Source organism: Gobio gobio (genome assembly GCF_949357685.1).
Source record: "Gobio gobio genome assembly, chromosome: 7".
Lineage (NCBI taxonomy): Eukaryota > Metazoa > Chordata > Actinopteri > Cypriniformes > Gobionidae > Gobio > Gobio gobio.
Window position 1 is genome coordinate 51,024,886 of NC_137103.1, and position 21,098 is coordinate 51,045,983.

Consider the following 21,098-nt stretch of genomic DNA (forward strand, 5'->3'; position numbering starts at 1 on the left):
CTTTTTATTATTACACTAACATTACTAATTTTCAACGTTTCAGATTGATAGCAAACTCATTAAAACTATAAAATAACATATGGGTATAATGCAGTGACCAAAACAAGTCACACAACACACACAGGTTTACCATCTTTGTGGGGACTATCTATAGACGTAATGATTTTTATTCTGTAAAAACTGTATACTCTCCCCTTACACTAAACCTACTCATCACACAACACTTTCTGCATTTTTACATTTTCATAAAACATCACGTAGTATGATTTATAAGCTGTTTTCCTCATAGGGACCAAAAAATGTCCCAACAAGGTCAAGGATTTCAGATATTGGCATCTTTGTGGGAACATTTTGTTCTCATAATGTAGGGTTTACCTCGACCACACACACAGACAGAGAGGACATAGTAGTGGCCAAAAGTAATGTCTAGCCTAGGAAAATTTCACCCTGTATTCAAATATTATTGAAAACTGGTTAAAGAAGTTGTAAGCATATAGTTGTGCTTGGTTTTATTTGTAAAAACGCAACGAAACACGCCAAATTGTGCATACATAATTTTTGGCCAGGCTGTCATGCAAAGAAATATTAATAACTGATTATGTTCTAGTCAATGTATGCCTTTTCCTGTGAGCTTTTTGTTCTTCTATGTTTCTTTTTTTCCTTGCATAATAAAATAACCTGTAGCTGTAGTTTGCCTTTTTTGCCATACATACCTTAACTAAGTTTAGGGATTTTTTCCCTCAAATTTTAAATATTGAAACTATGGCTCCATTTCTTGAAACTCTGTAGTTACACTACGCAAAAACAAAATTTTTGGAAGAGTTAAAATATGATTTGATTTTGCAAGAGATGTGACGTTTTGCATGTTGTGTGGACTAAAAAAAAAATGATACGTTGGATTTACTAAATTTTTTTATGTCAACAGCAGGGCCTGAAATTAACTTTTTTGACCACCTGCCACAGTGACTTTTTACCAGCCACTTTTTTTTTTTTTTATCTCTCCTCGATATTAAGCCTGTTCATATGCTTGTCCGGATTTTTTTTTGTGTGTGTGTTGTAAATATAATTATATATTTTGAAGAAATATTCTCAACAATGCTCAATCAGCTTTGACTATTTAAATCTGCATATCTTTGATATTTTTACCTTTTATGAAGGGCATTTTCCCTGCATAATCTTATTAAATATAGGCTATGCTTCAGCTTTCAGTTTATATTCTTAAATTTGATCTATAAATATAATAAGACACTGTAGGGCTGTTACCAATCAAATTAAATAATTTACACTGAAAAATTACAACTACATTAAAAAATGTTATGAGATTGTTTTAAATATTTTTGAATATACAAAGAAGAAAAGTTGGAAAGAATGTTTAAACATGAAACTAAACCGCCAGTTTAACCACCATACAAACGATTCATTCAAAACGCTGAATCATTCAGTAACATGGATTTCTCCTCGAGAGGCTGCGCGAGCGTCAACAGTGCAACATTGTAACCGTCAGTTTATTATACATTAGGCTATATATTATACTCCACTATCAATCGCCACTTGCAAAAATGATTCTGCATTAATTTAGTGTATTTTGTTGATTTCCTAGTTTTTTTTTTATAGACATTTTAATGGCATCTAAATGACTCGCAATAATGAGTTTCCACTTCAAGCTTTTGATTTCCATTTTAGTGTATAATGTTGTAGTATATGATATTGCATTTATGACACTGCATTTACTGGTTGTGCAGGAGTTATTGGAGTTCTTACTTGATATGTTACATGAACACTGTAAAGCTTTGTGTTTTTTGAAAGGCTTTATAGATTATTTAGTTGTTCAGTTTGAGGGAAAACTATGTACAGTAGTCGCCAAAAGTAATCCAAAGTGGATTTTTGTTTTAATGACCCTACAAGTTAGATTAAACCATTAAAATATGACGAAAATATTTTGTATTTTTACAGTTTTTCAAATTGCTTGCCCACTAAACGTGATACTTGAGGCCCACTTAGCAAAACCATTCACTCATATACTTAATCTTCAGACCAAGTCTGCAAAACTACAAGCACATTATACACATTACACGTATGTGGACTCGTATGTGAACACATCACACACGGCTGTGTTGTTGGCTGATTAAGTCACGTTCGGGAACGGTAAAACAGAACTAAATTAATATTATTATTACTGGTAAAGTTACCGCGTCCCGGACATTTTCTCACCGCTTCCCAACTCCCAAGATGCACACGCACACGACGCACACACATCTGTGCAACTGTCATTGTAATGTAGCCTACGTCAGCGTTGCATTATTATCTCGTCCCATCTCACCAACAGTTTAATACTCGCACATCCAAACGTAGTCACAGAAGGGCCTCATCTTTTTGGTCGCATGAACGTAGTCGCATCCTCTCAAACTGCCCATTGGATCACTCAATTCTCATTGGCTACCTGCCATTGTGGCAGGTAGGCTGACAGTGTTACCCGACAATTGTAAAATTCACTCGCACTTGGTGCATGGTCGGGTGTTAATTTCAGGCCCTGGTCAACAGGTTCCACGTAATTTGGTTATGTTGAATTTAATTAACATGGTTTATTTCAGTAAACTTAAGGTTTTTACGTAAGGTTAACATTCTTAATTTTGTCCAAAAAAATTCTATTGAATTATTCTAAAATGAATATAAAAAACCCCAAACCAAAACAAGTAATCCAGTTTAATTGAATATTTTTATTTAGTGAAATACTATTTTTACAACATTTACAAAACCTTTTACAATGTCTTATTGGCTAGCCTGAAGATGGTTCTCTTACATCCATGGCATGCCCAAAGTAATTGTTTTTTATTAATAAAACAACTTTATTTGTTAACAGCAGGTCCTCACCCTAAGCACATGCTCTACACTTCACCACAATGGTAACCTCCAAAAACACTAACATAAAAACTTTTAAATACCAACATAACACATTAAGCATTAAAAAGTCTCTCCATTTTCTCATCTTGCATTAAATATCACTTTATTTAAACATTCACTCTGAATTCAGCCCCTTTGCAAAGCATGATGGGAAGTTAAAATCTTGTTTGATTGGGTTACTTGACTGAAACGTTATTTCAAAATGAAAACAAGTTATGTCAAAGAGTAACGGTTTCAAGTCAGTTTAACATGAATCAATTACATTTGAACTAGAAACCTGATATGATTGTGTTAAATCAAGATGAATTGCTTAAATAAAGTGAACAGCATCATCATAATTTGAGTGCACAAACATCAAATGATTAGCCACATACACAAACTGTCTGTTGCTTGTTCAGTGGAGTGTACATGAGTTTGTCACACGTACATGCATGTGCACAGCACAAATACACTGTATATACAGTATGTATGCACAATTGGTGTATTTTACAGTTATTGAACTGAACTGACACTTTTGGCTTGTTAGCTCAAACAACTTTCCTATAGCTCAAACAGTAGAGCATGACGCTAGCAATGCCAAGGTCATGGGTTCGATCCCCAGGGAAAGCAAGAATTGACAAAAATGTAAAATGTGTACCTTGAATGCAGTGTAAGTCGCTTTGGATAAAAGCGTCTGCCAAATGCATAAATGTAAATGTTAGAGCTGCTTTTCAGGAGAATTTGAATTTATTATTGTGAAGCTGCTTTTAAACACTCTGTATTGTATAAAGGACTAAAAGGTGACGACTTACCGGTATATGTATATTCATGTATATTCTCATGAGCGTTGGGTATAGGTAATCGGAAATTATTGTGCCTTTTAAATGGCCGTGTTTTCTAAATGCATCACAAGAGCTGTTAGTTTTGAGTGATGTGTCTAATGTAGAGAATTTTTTTCAATTGCAAACGGAGTGTAATGTGTATAATGTGCTTGTAGTTTGCAGACTTGGTCTGAAGATTAAGTACAAGTGAATCGTTTTGCTAAGTGGGCCTCAAGTATCACTTTTAATGTGTAAGCAATTTGAAAAAATGTAAAAATACAAAATATTTTCCTCATATTTTGATGGTTTAATCTAACTTATAGGGCCATTAAAACATCCACTTTGGATCACTTTTGGCCACTACTGTATATAGTTTTCCCATGGGCGTCAGTTTGGTTTGAAATGTGCTGGGGACAGAGACGCATTCAGAAGTGCATTTTCAGAAGTGCTGGGTACATTTTTTTTTCTCTTTCGCGCAGGTCATGTTTTGAAAGACTATGTCCTGCAGCTTACTAATGTAAATAAATAAAAATGTCAGATGAGAGACATATTGCGGGTCTTATAGCCTATCTTACTCATGCCAACGAAAGCGCCCCGCGAATTCTTTAATATTTTTCATTTTTGCAATTTTTTTTACCACTTCATTATCAGAGTCCCACTGGAGCCCGTGTTTTTTTTATCCTTCCTATTACACATTAGTTACAGCCATTAAAATAGTTCAGTTTTGTTTTTAATGTCAAAGTAGATATATTTCGTTTTGTTTCTTTATTAAGTTAATTTAGAAAAATGTTTAAAGCATTTAATGTTTGTTAAACTAAAGTTTTTGCTTTTTAAAGTGACGACCAAGCGGCCAGCGGCCGACAGTGAGTTAACCCAACACTTTAGCCTCTGAAATCAACACTTGACTTGTCTTGCTTATTAAATCCATAAAAACACTTAAAGCATCGTTTAAACGTTTAGCCTATTATCACCACCATCACAGTAAAAAGGCATTTTTGACAAGATGAGGCAGGCAGATCGCAACGGCGCGCGCAAACAAAACGGGCTACACAATCTAAACAAATAATTAAAAATAAAAAACATGCTGGTTGTCTTACCTTAGGCTACACCTCTCCGCGAAATGAATATATATCCGATCTTCAATTCCCGTGCTATATGCACATTTAACGGAGTTCATGTCAACGAAATCAACCGATATGAGTATTTTATTCATCAGCTCTTTTCAACATCAAAGACCGCATTATGAGAACGAGCGACCTAAACACTGGTAAGAGCATTTAGTCTCATTAATTTTAATGAAGATGATTGTGCTTTTGTTTTGAGCATCTAAAACTTAGCTTATTTTCAGTTTCACTTGTGGCAGTTTGCGTGTTGGCTTGCTTTACTCATTTGCGGCGATGCGTGTTGCATAGCGCCGTCCTATAGCCTAAAAAAGCCCGAAGCCCGGTCCGCGTCTGAGGTAGGCTATTACTGGAAAATTGGCCCGAAGCCCGGCGGAAATGTAGGGCTCTACTTTGAGTAAGGCTGAAAGTGTCTTTCTTTTTAATACATTTCTTGAATGTCTCAATTACAGTAGGCCTAGCCTATAGATAATTATGATATTTGTGGCTGCACCGGGGTCCGTCATTACGCTAAATCATGAGCGGTCCATGGCACCTGCTACCCATGGCTGTTAAGAACTGTATAGGCTACATCAATCCATTACAACAATTTCGTGTTATGGGCACTGCCACTGATACAGGCAGCGGAAGAGCCTATTTTACGGAGCTTGCTTCTGCTTTTCAAACGTTTTTACAACAAAAGATGTCGTTAAAACGACATAAGATCTCGTTATTATGAGAAAAGATGTAGTTAAAACGACATAAGATATCGTTATTACGACACAATTGAGTGGAAAAAATAATATGTGTGTGTCAGCAATGCTTCACCGCAAAATTGAACTCGAGGTTTAAAAAAAAAAAAAAAAAAGTGGTGGGTACAAAAGGACTCATGACGAAATCTGGTGGGTACGCGTCCCCCCCGTCCCCCCCGAAATCGACGCCTATGAGTTTTCCCTCAAACTGAACAACTAAATAATCTATAAAGCCTTTCAAAAACCATGTAAAATCAAATAAAGCTTTACAGTGTTCATGTATCAAGTAAGAACTCCAATAACTCCTGCACAACCAGTAAATGCAGTGTCATGAATGCAATATCATATACTACAACATTATACACTAAAATGGAAATCAAAAGCTTGAAGTGGAAACTCATTATTGCCAGTCATTTAGATGCCATCCTGATTGTGTATAATGAATTTCTGGTGTGAAACGTCAGCCCTGCTGTTTACGCCTGCCTCTCATTTTACCTAAAGGGAGGGAGAATGAGATTTTTGTTGCCTCAAGCCTCATCTGTCCTTTTTCTAAAGCATCCACCACCCTCCACCCATTACATAAATTCATTTTCATCATGCTGTGACAACTACAAGCACTACAATTTGATGTAAATGGGTCATGCAACACATTTTTATGTCCTCATCATATTGGATGAAATATTAAACTTGCTATTTTTAAAGATGGAAAAATATTCGATTTATATTTCTTTCACTCTAATATCATAATTAAGCAAATATTGGTGTTGATATATATATTTTATATGATTATTTTGTCTGGTTGTTTATTCCAGAAAAATATTCCATGTGTTACATTTTTCATTGAATCAAAATGTTTAAAATTAAATACATATTGTTTTAAATGTGAATAAATGTACAGGTTTTCCCTCAATATAATCCTTTTATTATTTTGTAAATCTTTTAACCAACAACAGCCAGTCTCTTAATGACATCATCCTCCAGGAAGTGACATCATTTTGGTGAGAATCCAAAAGCTCAAACATCAGTAAGTATCGGCAATGGATTTGATTAATTCTTTAAAACGTTCAAATCTGCATAGTAAAATGAAATAATTGTTAATTTCACATTGGAAATTCACATTTTATATTATATTTCTTAAAGCCTGGTGTTCAATCTACACAAATACTACCTTAAATGACTACAAAGTAACCTTTAGTGCTTTATACAATACTTTCAAAAAAGTTCAAAATGTACTGCAGCACAGGAACGACCCAAATAAAGTTCTCAAATGATCAAAATCATGCACATTTAACCCATTTACTCTCTGCCTATTTTTTATTATTAAAAACCCAAGCCCATTGACGAAGGCCTCAGTCTGTGGGGATATTCTGTGGTTCATTCACAGTAAAGAACACAATAATTGAGCTTTCTTTCTTCCTTTGGCCTCAGCTCTGGCAATTCGCCTGAGACGGTGAAGTAAACCGCAACCTCTCTCGCCTGTGAAATGCAAATAGCTCAGTTCTGGCCAGTGCCAGCGGCGGGAGCAGAGACATTTTTGAACGATTAAAATGCACAAAGCCAGGCAATTTCAATGCTGATCAAATTTTAATTTGACCTTGGCAACTCTCGGACAATTCAAGGACATTAATGCCAACATCCTGTGGAGTCTTTTTGGTGTTTTCCTCACAATGGAAAATTGACGTATTCAAAAACTTAAAGGGTTAGTTCACCCAAAAATGAAAATTCTGTCATTAATTACTCACCCTCATGTCATTCGAGACCCGTAAGACCTCCGTTCATATTCGGAACACAAATGAAGATATTTTAGTTGAAAGCTGATGGCTGAGAAAGGCTTCAGATAGGCCTCCATTGGCATTCAGTACACTTATACTCCCAAGACCGATAAAAGGCACTTAAAACGTTGTTACAAAGTCCATCTCACCACAGTGACTCTACAATAATCTTACGATGCGACGACAGTAGTTTTTGTGCGCAAAAAAAAATCAAAATAACACCTTTATCCAACTTGATACTGCCTTCCGTGTGTGCCTCCACGACGCATGCGCGAGAATATGACGCAGATCCGGCGTTCGGACAGATGACCCAGAAGCGATTTGTTTACAATTAGAGGAAGACGCGCGTGTCTAAGCTGTTGGATTCTACATTGATCGTGCTTTAGGTCTCGGCGTAGTGCTCAAAATGTGGTTAAAGTGTGCATTTCATGGATTCCCGAACCCCGGCGCTACGTCATATTCTCGCGCATGCGTCGTGGAGGCACACGCGGAAGGCAATAACAAGCTGGATAAAGATGTTATTTTGATTTTTTTGCGCACAAAGACTATTGTCGTCGCATCGTAAGATTATTGTAGAGTCACTGTGGGGAGATGGACTTTGTAACGATGTTTTAAGTGCCTTTTATCGGTCTTGGGAGTATAAGTGTACTGAATGCCAATGGAGGCCTATCTGAAGCCTTTCTCAGCCATCAGCTTTCAACAAAAATATCTTCATTTGTGTTCCGAATATGAACGGATGTCTTACGGGTGTCGAACGACATAAGGGTGAGTAATTAATGACAATTTTCATTTTTGGGTGAACTAACCCTTTAAATAGCAGGACAAATGCAACAATTAAGGAGAGTGCTTTTAGAACAGACTTTATAAAGGTTCTAGAATTTTTCTAGGACCTTTATAAAGTCGGTTCTAAAAGCACTCTCCTTATAAGCGATAATGCAAAGTGTGTAAAAAATATGGCACATTATAAACGAACCACACAGCTAATGCTTCACATAAGCCCAAATTCTTGCAAATCAACCTGAAACTAATCAGTGATTGACTAATGAATGTTTTTTGCATTGTAACATGATTTCAACAAGTGCAACATGTTCCCGGATCAACATACCAACCAACCAATCAGATTTGAGGGACATATTTACAGTTTACGTTAAGTTTAGGCTTACAACCAGAGTTAGCTGCTTCTACACCAGTGCATCATTTCCTTCTGATTTTAGGGATAACGGACGTGAATGTTGTTCTAGGCAAAATATGCTAACCCAGGTACGCATCTGACTCAGCAAAAACAGGATGTGAGTTCATGATGATGCAAAACAGCATTGTTTCTCACCAGCAGCATCATCTCAACTGTGTTAGACAAACTCTCCAGCCGGCTGTAAATGCCTCAGATACTTACGTATCTGGGCCAGATTTACTAATAGCTTGCGCCAACGCAAACACTCTTTTGGCATTAAAAAACTACTGTCAGGATTTACTTAAGACACACAAATTAGCGCTGAAAAGGCATAGACGGGGTTATTTTTGTGGCTGACCTTTTTGCATATCAACCCATTCTCACTCCCAAGGCGTCAAAATCTGAAGCATGGTCAAGTGCCTTCCAAGTCACAATGAAGACGCTAAAGGTACTCCTAGGCGTAATTTTTCGATGCTCCCATTGATTTCAGTGAGAAACCGTCGGCGTCATACACAGACGCGTTGGGCATGGGAATGCTATCTTCATGAAATTATATATTGGGTTATGATTTTGCCATTATGACATGTTGGAGTGTGATTCTCCAACAAACAAAAAAAAGAGGTTCTATATGGCACCAAAAATGGTTCTTGGCTCGTAATTATAGGGGAACCTTTTTTAGTGCTATATAGATTAGATTAGATTAGATTAGATTCAACTTTATTGTCATTACACAAGTACAAGTACAAGGCAACGAAATGCAGTTTAGGTCTAACCAGAAGTGCAATAGCAGCAAGTGCAGGATATACAATGTTTGCATAAGTGCAGGACATGGATATGTACTGAGTATATATAAATATATCTATAAATAGAGAGATGGTTATTACTATAAACAGAATTTACAGGTGAATATGTACAGTGAATAATATACAGATGGTTATCACTATAAACAGAATTTACAGGTGGATATGTAATATAACATACAGATGGCTATTACTATAAACAGAATTTTACAGAGAGAGGTATACAATGATATGTTAGGCTAAAATGAGGAATATGGCAGTGGATTAAGGTAGTGCAATAAATTATGGACAGAAGCTATCCGAAAAAAAGTGTAAAAGTGCAGTGGAAAGTGATTGCATATTACAGTTAGAAGTACGGTGCAAAATGCAAATGTAAACAGTTGGTACTGTAAATAACAGTCGGCAGTGCAAATGAGCATAATACAGTTAAGGTATGGTATTCATTTTGCACTAAGTAAACAGTTGTGACTGTAATAAACAGTCGGTAGTGCAAATAACAGAGTGAAGGCGGATGTGAGGTAGGAGAGTTATCAGTATATGAGGGGAGTGGATCAACGGGGGTTTGAGTTCAGTAAAGAGACAGCTCTGGGGAAAAAACTGTTCTTTAGTCTGCTGGTCCTGGTCCGGTGGATCCTGAAATGCCTGCCGGAGGGCAGGATAGAAAACAGTCTGTGGGCTGGGTGAGAGGAGTCCTTGAGGATGCTGCGAGCTCGATGCAGGCAGCGTTTCCTCTGGATGTGCTCGATGGCAGGCAGTGGAGTCCCTGTGATGCGCTGGGCAGTTTTCACCACCCGCTGCAGTGCCTTGCGCTCCGCAACAGAGCAGCTCCCATACCACACTGCCACACAGTTGGTCAGGATGCTTTCTATTGCGCAGCGATAGAAGTTCACCAGGATAGCCGAGGAGAGCTGATTCTTCCTCAGTGTCCTCAGGAAGAAGAGGCGCTGGTGAGCCTTCTTGACCAGGCTGGAGGTGTTGGTCGTCCACGACATGTCCGCCCAGATGTAGATCCCCAGGAACTTGAAACTGGAGACACGTTCAACAGCCATTCCATTGATGTGGATGGTGTCGTGTGTGCCTCTTGACTCCTTCCTGAAGTCCACGATGAGCTCCTTCGTTTTGGTGGTGTTGAGGAGCAGGTTATTTTCGGTGCACCATGTGGCCAGGTGCTGGATCTCCTCCCTATAGGCAGTCTCATCGTTGTTGCTGATGAGTCCAATCACCGTAGTGTCGTCCGCAAACTTGACGATAGAATTAGATCCATACACAGGCTTGCAGTCGGCGGTGAAGAGGGAGTAGAGAAACGGGCTTAGCGCACAGCCCTGTGGTACACCAGTGTTAAGAGTGAAGGATGTGGAGCAGGTGAATCCTGAACGAACATTCTGGGGTCTGTCAGTTAGGAAGTCCAAAATCCAGTTACACATTGAAGTGTTGATGCCCAGGTCTCCAAGTTTGGCTATTAACTTGGTTGGGATGACAGTGTTGAATGCTGAGCTGAAGTCAACAAACAGCATGCGTGCATAAGTGTTTTTATTGTCCAGGTGAGTGAGCACAGAGTGCAGTGCCATGGAAACGGCATCCTCTGTGCTCCTATTGCTGCGGTAGGCAAACTGGTGTGAGTCCAATGTGGATGGTAGAGAGTCTTTTAGGTGTTCCAGGATGCTTCATATAGCACCATATAGCACCAATTTTGGTGCTTCAGTGGTTCTTCACTGGTTCTTTGACTAAGGTGCTATATAGCACCTCTGAAGAACCGCTGAAGCACCACTGAAGCACCAAAATTGGCGCCATATAGCACTAAAAAAGGTTCCCCTATGATTACGAGCCAAGAACCATTTTTGGTGCCATATAGAACCTTTTTTTTTAGAGTGTACTTTTATTTTATTTACACTATTTAGACACGTTTGAACATGTAACCCAACCACATTCCATCCCTAAACCTACCTATTTGTTTATTATATGATATAAAACACAGGATATAACGGGCAGATATGACTGAATGCACAATTCCGAGGCCAAACGATTGATTTGTGTGAAGAAAATCCCCAAAAGCGATCAACGTCTCCAACCGCCAAAGATCAAGAACACATTAAAATGTCAAAAATTGCCGCTAAAGAAACGTTACGTCTGCTTTGATGGTATAATGTCATTGGCTCGTGTGTCTCGTGATTGTGTCATGCTCAAGAGTCATGTGTATCATTTGAATGAGATTTGACTGAGTGCATTCACGGAGCGGCGGGATCATCAATTCAACTATTAAAACATTAAGATCAACTCTGTTCTTTACATGAGGAAATCATATGACTTCAGAAGACTTTGAATGCAACATGAGTTAATACTTTTATACTGTTTTTGGACAGTTTTTGCAATAAATACCTGTGACTGTACTTGTATTTGCCTGTTATGTGTTTTATATTGTTTAGAAGTGGGTAAGTTTAGGGTAGGAGTGGGGTTAGTTGCTCCAAAATATAAAAGTAGCCTATAAATATTCATAAAACCATGTCTGCTTTTACAAATGCAAAGAATTAAATGTGTCTTGATCTGATGCATTTGGCAAAGAGCACCTGCGCGTCGATATAGTGGGGTTCCTTTAGCGTCTTCATTGTGACGCAAAATGCACTTGACCATGCTTCAGATTTTGACGCCTTGGGAGTGAGAATGGGTTGTGCATATGCATTTGTAGGGGTTTCCCTTTCAGATGCAGTATTTATGGAGGAGAGTATTTAAATGAATCACACACGGTGATTGACTAAGGTTTGCACTCGTAAACTTTTTGGCATTTGCGCCAATATTTACCGCCTAAAAAAAGCACATCTTAAAGGGTTAGTTCACCCAAAAATGAAAATTCTGTCATTAATTACTTACCCTCATGTCGTTCGACACCCGTAAGACCTCCGTTCATCTTCGGAACAGAAATGAAGATATTTTTGTTGAAATCACGGCCTCATGAAGCTTCGAAGCGTTATGAATCAGTGAGTCGAATCAGCGGTTTGAATCACCAAATTTCAGCAGTTTGGCGTTTTGACACGCGATCCGAATCATGATTCGGCTCATTGATTCATAACGCTTCATGATGCCTTGTTTTGAAATCGTCATCACTATGTAAGTCGTTATTTATTGTTTTTTTGCGCACAAAAACTATTCTCGCCGATTCATAAAGTTATTTTAGAACCACTGTAGTGAGATGGACTTTGTAACGACGTCTTTAGTAACTTTTAAGGGTCTTGAGAGTGAACCGTGCATTGTGCCAATGGAGGCCTTTCAGAGCCATCAGATTTCAACTAAAATATCTTCATTTGTGTTCCGAAGACGAACGGAGGTCTTACGGGTGTCGAACGACATGAGGGTAAGTAATTAATGACAGAATTTTCATTTTTTGGTGAACTAACCCTTTAACCCAGACGATAATTTGTGCTGCTCTTGGTAGATTGTGTTGGTCATTATGGAAATTATCCGGCTGCGTCTGTGTTCACCCTCATCCATCCCGCGCACTTTGTAACAAATCCTTCCATCGCGGGTCAAAATGACCCGAAGCCCTAAAATTATACTTTTTTTGTCTAAAAAGCTAATTTAATCTAATTTTAATAATATTTTTTTCTATTTTTAATGCAATTTTTTGGGAGATACATTTTTTTTAACCTTTAAATTACTAGATTTGATCAATAAATAATAAATGTAAGCACATTCTTTACATTCTTTCAACTAAAATAACAATTGAATGCATAACCCTTTTAATTCAGCTCAAAATATCTTACATTGGGTGTCCTTGCTGACCTCTTCTGGAAAAAAAGATAATATAACTTGATATTTTATGACTGTTGACACTAGATTGCCTTATACTGTAGCTCTATATGGAGCAAATCAGGTCCTAAAGACAGTTCTCTCTCATTCAGATACAAATGTAGACATTATAAAATCATTTTTTGATAAAGTTTTAGAATTTTTTGTTTGAATTAAGCATTTTTAGGTTTTTCTATGTGTAGTGAAGCATTCCTTGCATTCCATTCATTCCTAAGGGGGGTCAAATTGACCCGTGAGGGAAGGATTTGTTACTTAAAAAAAAATTTTAATCACAAAACTCCTCGAATCCAGTACATTTTTTTTTGTGTATTCATGGTTCAAGTACGACAAAAGTCATAGGGTCTTGGACCACTCCGATGAACACTCAATTTTTTTATTATTTTTAAAAATGACTTGCGGGTCAAAATGACCCGAGGGAAGGATGAGGGTTGATTTGCGTGTCGTCAGTAGATTACACGCAGAACTTCCCATTCCCATCAGCATTTTTTTGGAAATACCCTCTCACGTTAATTTGCCCTGTTTAGTAAATCTGGCCACTCGTCAGCTAGTGAAGGTTAATAGTTATGAAAGCTCTAGCTTCAAAAAAGAGGGAAGGACTTACTTGTGCCGTGCCATTTCAGCTGTGGTTGAACTGGAAATGCTCGGCTCTCATCCTCAAAGTGAAAGTGCCCTGGTGGGGAGGAAAGAAAAAGACTTGATTGGTTCAAAATCAGGTTTCACATTCATAGACATGTGGTGTGTGCAGACATTCTGTTAAGCAGTGATTTTCCTTCAGGAAAACTGATTTGGATCGTACTAAAGTAAACAAATATGTCCTTAAAATATAATAATACAAATAAAATAAAAAAAATCTGCATTTATTGAACCAGAACCACTGCTTTAAAAATTCTTGTCATGAGGGTCGAGCAACACTGCCATTCAAAAGTTTGGGGTCTGTTAGATTTTTTTTTTTTTCTCTCCTATGCAGTAACAAAATGACTATTATCAATTTAAAATTCTATAAATACTAATCTGTAAGATTCTGTTTAAATATACTTTTAAAAGCAGTTTATTTCTGTGAAGGAATCACTCAAGAAGCATTGGTTATTACTACCAATGTTGAAAACCTTAATATTTTAATTGCCGATTAATATTTTTCAGGACACTTTGATGAATTGAAAACTCAAAAGAACAGCATTTCTTGTTTTGTAACATTGTACATGTCTTTACTGTCACTTTTGATCAATTTAATGCAAAAAAGCATTAAAAAAGGTACAAACATTTGAATGGTAGTGTATTCATTCCTGCATTTCAAATACTTTGACAACAGGCAACAATATCACAGCAAAAACAAACGAAATGCATTAGAAAACATTTGCATTTCATAATCTCATTGTGCTCACTGATAATGAAATTTACTAAAGCAGAAACTTCACCAGCAATCTTTCGAAATTCAACCGACACTATTTTGAAGTAATCACCTTCAGCTTTGTTTCTTTAATTTAATGCAGCTCTACAATGTACATAATCGACTCTTTGAATATTGCATTATTGAACTCAAAGCTTTGGCCCTCTGTGGCTGCGCAAAAGAACATGACTAGAGCATATTGATGATTATAATCATGTACTCGCACTCCCTACAGATTCTGCTATGAGCATACAAGTGAATAACAGCTCTCATAACTCAAGATATTACAAAAACAAATTAAGCTTTTCATTGCTTCCTGCGAGACTGTGCTTATGTTTTATCACAAAAGTCTGAATACACAGATGCTGTTGAAACATAACTTAGCTGACATTGTACAACTGCCAATCTAACAGTGTGTCATAAGCAGGCAACAATCAATGCGGCAATTCATCCGAGATGCTGAAATAAACTGCCACAGCTCCGGCCTGTGAAATGTAAATATCTCAGCCAGTGCCAGGATGAGAGCAGAGACTTTAGAGGATTTGAGCGATTAAAACGAGCCAATTTCAATGCTGATCAAAGTTTCACAGACCTTGTCAACTCGCAGACTTTTCAAGGACCAGTGTTATCATTATAGCTAAAATTTAAAAAAAAAAATTGTAGCATAAGCACTTAAATTAAGTGGTATTTAAAAATGTTCCCTTGGCAACTAACTAAAATAAGTTGAAGTTTAAGGAGTACTAAAATGACTGATTGAAATAAAATGGTCATACATATTGCAATACAACAACAATAAAAAAAAATAAAAAATAAAAAAAAAAGATTAATAAGATGACAAACATACAAAACTACTTAAAATTTAAATTAAGATTGAAAAAATTTGAAAATACTAAAATAACCACCTTATAACTGTCATGGGTGGTTGCAGGAAGGCAGACAAAGATGAAGATTATAGTTCCAACACGAGTTTAATATCAATGATCCACAAAACAGGCCGGAGCAACACACACTGACCGTGAGCAGACAAAGAATGAACGTGAAGGTACAACTTTAATAGGAACTCAAACAAGATGATTAATAGAACACAGCTGAACCAAACTACCTCATAATGATGGTGACCATGGTAACAAATGAGTGGCGGGAAAATCAAAAGGAACACATGAGATTGAATGAAAACAAACTTAAGCCCTGTCCACACGAACACGGGGGTGTATTCCAGAAAGCAAGGTTAACCTACCGTCACATATATCCCTTAAACTCAATTTTCCCACTAATTAATTAAATTAATTAACACCATAACTTGTGTTATCCATACATTTATCAAGAAAAGATGACGTCAATGACGTTCAGCATCTGTAGAGGTTATTTTGATCTTCCTTCACTCTTTGAACAAAAAAATTATTATTAACATTATTCGTAATTAACAAAACGAATAAGCAAATTACATGATACACCCGCATTATAACACATAGACCATGAATTTCCCCCTCAAACTTCTTTTTTGTTCATTACCATTTTTAATGAAAGCTCAACTACAAAAAATTTGTACAATAAAAAAAACCCTGCGTAGCTATATTAAACTTTAATTAAAAAACGAATAATACGGATGACACAAATTACTCACATTAATAAATAAAAGATCTTTGGAAATTCCCCTTTAAAACAAAATTAATGCTCAGTTTGTGGTTCACTATTATTTGATTGAAAACAACCACAATAAAACAAAGACAAACTATTAGGGTGGAGTGCATGGGGTAAAACGCCCCTCTGGGGTAACACGCCCCACTACGCACTACGTTTGACAACGGGGATAAACAAATCTCCTTGGAGAAGCTGACACCAGCTACGTATTTGAAGAGAAGAGGATTACATGGTAAACGCTATAATTTTCAGATATTAGTAAAACAGTGTTTAAGAGAATATTGTTCTGCAGGATATCACAGTGATGTATGATGGATGAATAGTGAAGTATGTAGTTTGAGAGGATATGTTATTTATAAGGAATATAATTATATTTAAAAAATTAAACTTCTTTTTTTTAAAGTCATAGATGTGGGGTAAAACGGCCATTACGCTGAGGGCATAGTTTCTCTCCATCATAATTTCTATAATAACCTATTTCTGTCTATCAAATCCTTTGTTTTACACTTAATGCAGTATAACTAGGTGGTAAAATCAAAATATTTGAAAAAAAAAAAAAAATTACCTCAAGTGAGCATTAGGCTAGCTTGATAGCACAGTTAGCTCACTGATGGAAGGTGGTTAGGTGACCCAATGATAAAACATAGTGGCTTTTAATGCATTTATTGAATATATTCCACTACATAAATATACAAATTTATAAGTTTAATATTTATTTATGTATTTATTTATTAGTTACATGTATACATTTAAATGTAAAAAAATTGGATATGTTGGACATACCTTAAATAAATATTAATATATATAGGCCTATACATGTTGATACATTACTTGCCTTTTACTTTTAGAGATTAAAAATTTGTCTGTTCATTTTGCTGTTGATCTATGAAGCAAACTGGTTGGTAAGAAAGGGGGCATTTTACCCCACCTTAGGGGGGCGTTTTACCCCGCCGCTGGGGCAAAACGCCCCCTTTGTACAAAAATATTTTCAGTCAAAATACTAATTAATTATGAAGGCTGAGCAATTTTAATATTTGGTGAATAACTCCTGCCATAGTCACTCAAAACCGGGATGGCTATTCTAGTCACATTTATGTTTTGTTTCACTGTAATGTCACATTTTCCTTAAGGGGGGCGTTTTCCCAGACTCTAGCCCATTAAACAAATAAATATTTTTTATTAACAAAAGTTATCTTGCGCTTGCCTCCGCTATCGTCCTGTCAATCATCTTGCTCGCTGTCTAGCTCTCTCTCGCTCGCGGCTATGATTACAGTTACAGTCATATTTAAAATCAACATCATCGCTACCCATATGCCGATATGTATTACAGTATTTGCAATGACCATCCCTTGTCCAAAACTGAGCGTATTGTAAAGAAACGTTATGACTGCTGTGTATTGACACTTGTCTGAACATTGGTCACACCCGATCTTCGCTGTCTTGCGCCTACTCCACACAGCTAAATAAATCCAGCGGGGAGCAGATTAATATTTAATAGTTTCTGATATAAGCCGGTTAAAAATTTTGATGCCACGTGACTGTGACGTATGTCAACAAAGTGCCGCGAGTGCGATTCCAGAGCAGTCGGCTAATACAGCCGGTGCAGTTTCTCCATAGCGGCTGCACGAGGCTTTATTCTAAAACCCTCAGCTCCACTAATGCGCACAAATCTGTTTTTTATAACAGTAAAACCTCATTTCATGTAGTCGCGATGTTATATTGTCATGTTTATCAAAATAAAACTGATAAAAAACGTAGACCCCACTTCATTGATAGTGTATGGCTTTTATGTTGAACTTTATTCTTGTACAAACACACGCTGTATTAAGCAGTGCATAAAGTATTACATGACAATAATGTATCTGAAACATCTGTGTATTGCCAAATATTGCATTTATTTCAGGTCAGCTGTGATAAAGTATGCAAACACAGCACGAGCGTCACTGCGGGAAGCTGAAAGTGTCCGACTTCACGTCTCCGTTTGCAGCTCCTCCCCGCCTGCACGCGGCTACTCTTGCCGATCAGTTGCATCCAGCCGCAGCCGATGTCCAACACACCTTATTATTTTGTTACACAGACCTGAGGAAGGGCTGATGACGTCACATGCTCAGATTTGCCTGACCAATCGGCGGAAAGGGGTGTCTCATGACCGCCCATGACCGAATTTTGAAGTCATTTATCCGTTTTTTACCCGTGAAACAGAAAACGAAAAATCAAGCTGGTTTTTCAGAGGTGCTCTATAGCACCTTAGTCAAAGAACCGAGTTTTTTTGTCTGTTTTGCACTCTTGATGTTTTAGAGATTCACCCCTTCACTGTTGAGTCCTTTTTTCTGCATCCTGGCTGATTTGTAGATTGTATGCACAAAAAAAAACTCTGTATTTTCATATTTTTGCCAATTTCCCATTAATTTCCTATGGGGGTCATTTTTGACCCGAAGGTCCTGAGTGTGACTATTTTTTTACGACAACTTAGACTTTTCAAATCCAATTTTTGGGTGTTCATATACCAAGTACCAATAAAGTCACCAAGGTTCGGACCATTCCGATGAAGCTCCGATTTAAAAAAAAAATTTATTTAAAAAAATTCGGGTCAGAAATGACCGAAGAGCCCCAGAGGGTTAAGTGAGTTCTAGCTTATCAAGATTTTTATATCTTTAATATGTTTTTTTTTGTAAAAACTATGTGGCTGACTTTACTGTGCCATGCTTTAGCAGTACTATCTGCACAATAAAACGCTCTCCGAAAAGTCTCATCTCTAAATTCATTCTCTTCGACCACCACTACAGCCTTCAATAAGATTCAAGATTCAAGATTCAAGAGTTTTATTTGTCACATACACAGTTATATACACAATATACAACTGGCAGTGAAATGTAAACAGGTCCGCTCCATGGACAGTGCAAATAACAGTTACAAGAAATTAAATAGAAATAGAATAAAGTTAGAATAAAAAGTATTAACATAAGTAGAATTATAAATAAATCAAGTAAAAGATAAAAATAGGAAATAAGATAAAAATAAAAATATAAAAAATATGTGGATGATAAGTGAGATAAACTGTAGACTTAAAAATAAGTGGTTAACATAAAATATATAATATGTATATATAAAGAAGTATAATGTGCAAGGTTTATTACAGGTTGTTACGCAGTAACAATAGGGACGTAAAGTAAAGTGCAGTGCAATTGCAGTATGTGGATGTTAATGTTGAAAGACCGTATGTTTATGCGTGTGCGGGGGTGAAGTGAAGTCACGTGACTGAGTTCAGGAGTCTGATGGCCTGGGGGAAGAAACTCCTCCTGAGTCTTTCAGTCTTTGCCATCAGGCTACGGAAGCGTTTACCAGATGGCAGCAGGGTGAAGTGAGAGTTTGCAGGGTGATTAATGTCTCTGATGATTTTAGTAGCTCTACCTCTGCAGCGTTTGGTGAAGATGTCCTGCAGAGACGGGAGAGCTGAGCCTGAGATGCGCTCGGATAAGCGCACCACTCTTTGCAGGGCTTTGCAGTCGTGACTGGTGCTGTTCCCGTACCACGCTGTGATGCACTGAGTCAGGACACTTTCTATCGCCCCTCGATAGAAAGTTTTCAGGATGGCTGGTGAAACCCTGAATTTCCTCAGCTGGCGCAGGTGGTACAGTCTTTGCCTGGCTTTTTTCACCTGTGTCTGGATGTGTGTAGTCCAGGTCAGATCCTCGGAGATGTTCACACCCAGGTATTTGAAGCTGCTCACTCTCTCTACCGGTGTCCCGCTGATCATGAGAGGGGAGTATGACCGATGCTGTCTCTTCCTGAAGTCCACAATCAGTTCTTTGGTCTTGTTAACATTCAGAGAGAGACAGTTGTCCTGGCACCATGATGTCAGTTGCTCCACTTCGTCCAAGTATGCCGTCTCATTGTTGTTGGAGATGAGACCCAGGACAACAGTATCATCAGCAAACTTGATGATCGAGGTGGAGCTGTGTGTGGACAAACAGTCATGGGTGTAGAGAGAGTAGAGCAGGGGACTCAGCACACAGCCCTGTGGAGCTCCAACACTCAGGGTGATGGAGGTGGAGGTGAACTGGCCTACTCTCACCGCCTGGGGTCTGCCAGTGAGGAAATCTTCAATCCAGAGGCAGAGAGAAGAATTCAGGCCTAGATCCAGGAGTTTGTGTGTTAGCTTAATGGGAACTATGGTGTTAAAGGCTGAGCTATAGTCAATAAATAGCAGCCTGACATAGTTCCCACTTTTGCTGTCGATGTGAGTGAGGCAGGAGTGAAGGACGTGAGAAATGGCATCTTCAGTCGATCTATTGGGACGATAGGCAAACTGAAGAGGGTCCAAAGTGTCAGGAATGGAGGAGCAAATGTTGTTTTTAATGAGTCTCTCAAAGACCTTCATGACTAAAGATGTGAGAGCCACTGGACGATAGTCATTTAGGCAAGAGGGTTTACTGATCTTAGGTACAGGGATGATGGAGGATCGTTTGAAGGAGGTGGGGACAACAGATGTAGCAAGGGACTCGTTGAATATGGATGTAAAGAGCCCTGCGAGCTGATCAGCACAGGACCGCAGAACACGACCTGAAATACCATCCGGCCCAGCAGCTTTCCTGACATCCACACGTTTGAGTGCCCTCCGAACCTCGTCCTCCGAGACAGAGATCACGTGACCGTTGCTGCTCTGAGGGACTCTCTCTGACGCGTCACTCGCCGGAGTCGCGCTGCCGCGATTACCATCAAAGCGAGCGTAGAAAGAGTTTAACTCGTTCACCAGTAACGGATCAGCTCTCACCTCTGCAGAGGATTTAGTTCCAAAAGCACAGATGGTCCTCAGTCCCTGCCACATCCGCCTGGAGTCGTTGAGTTGGAAATGAGATTCCACTCGGTCTTTATAGCGGAGTTTTGCGGCTTTAACGGCGCGCCGGAGAGCGTAACATGAAGCTTTGTACTCCCTCATATCCCCCGTTAGGAGACCGGCATTGTAAGCGGTG

General features: G+C 38.0%; 1 protein-coding gene across 2 annotated transcripts in view; it reads right to left on the minus strand.

Moving 5' to 3' along the window:
* b3galt1b (UDP-Gal:betaGlcNAc beta 1,3-galactosyltransferase, polypeptide 1b) overlaps nucleotides 1-21,098 on the minus strand; it is a 303,243-nt gene that overhangs the window by 101,198 nt on the left and 180,947 nt on the right. For both annotated transcript variants that reach the window (XM_079821412.1, XM_079821411.1), the window contains exon 3: nucleotides 13,699-13,767. The gene's annotated coding sequence lies outside the window, so the exon portion shown is untranslated. The remainder of the gene's footprint in view (nucleotides 1-13,698; nucleotides 13,768-21,098) is intronic.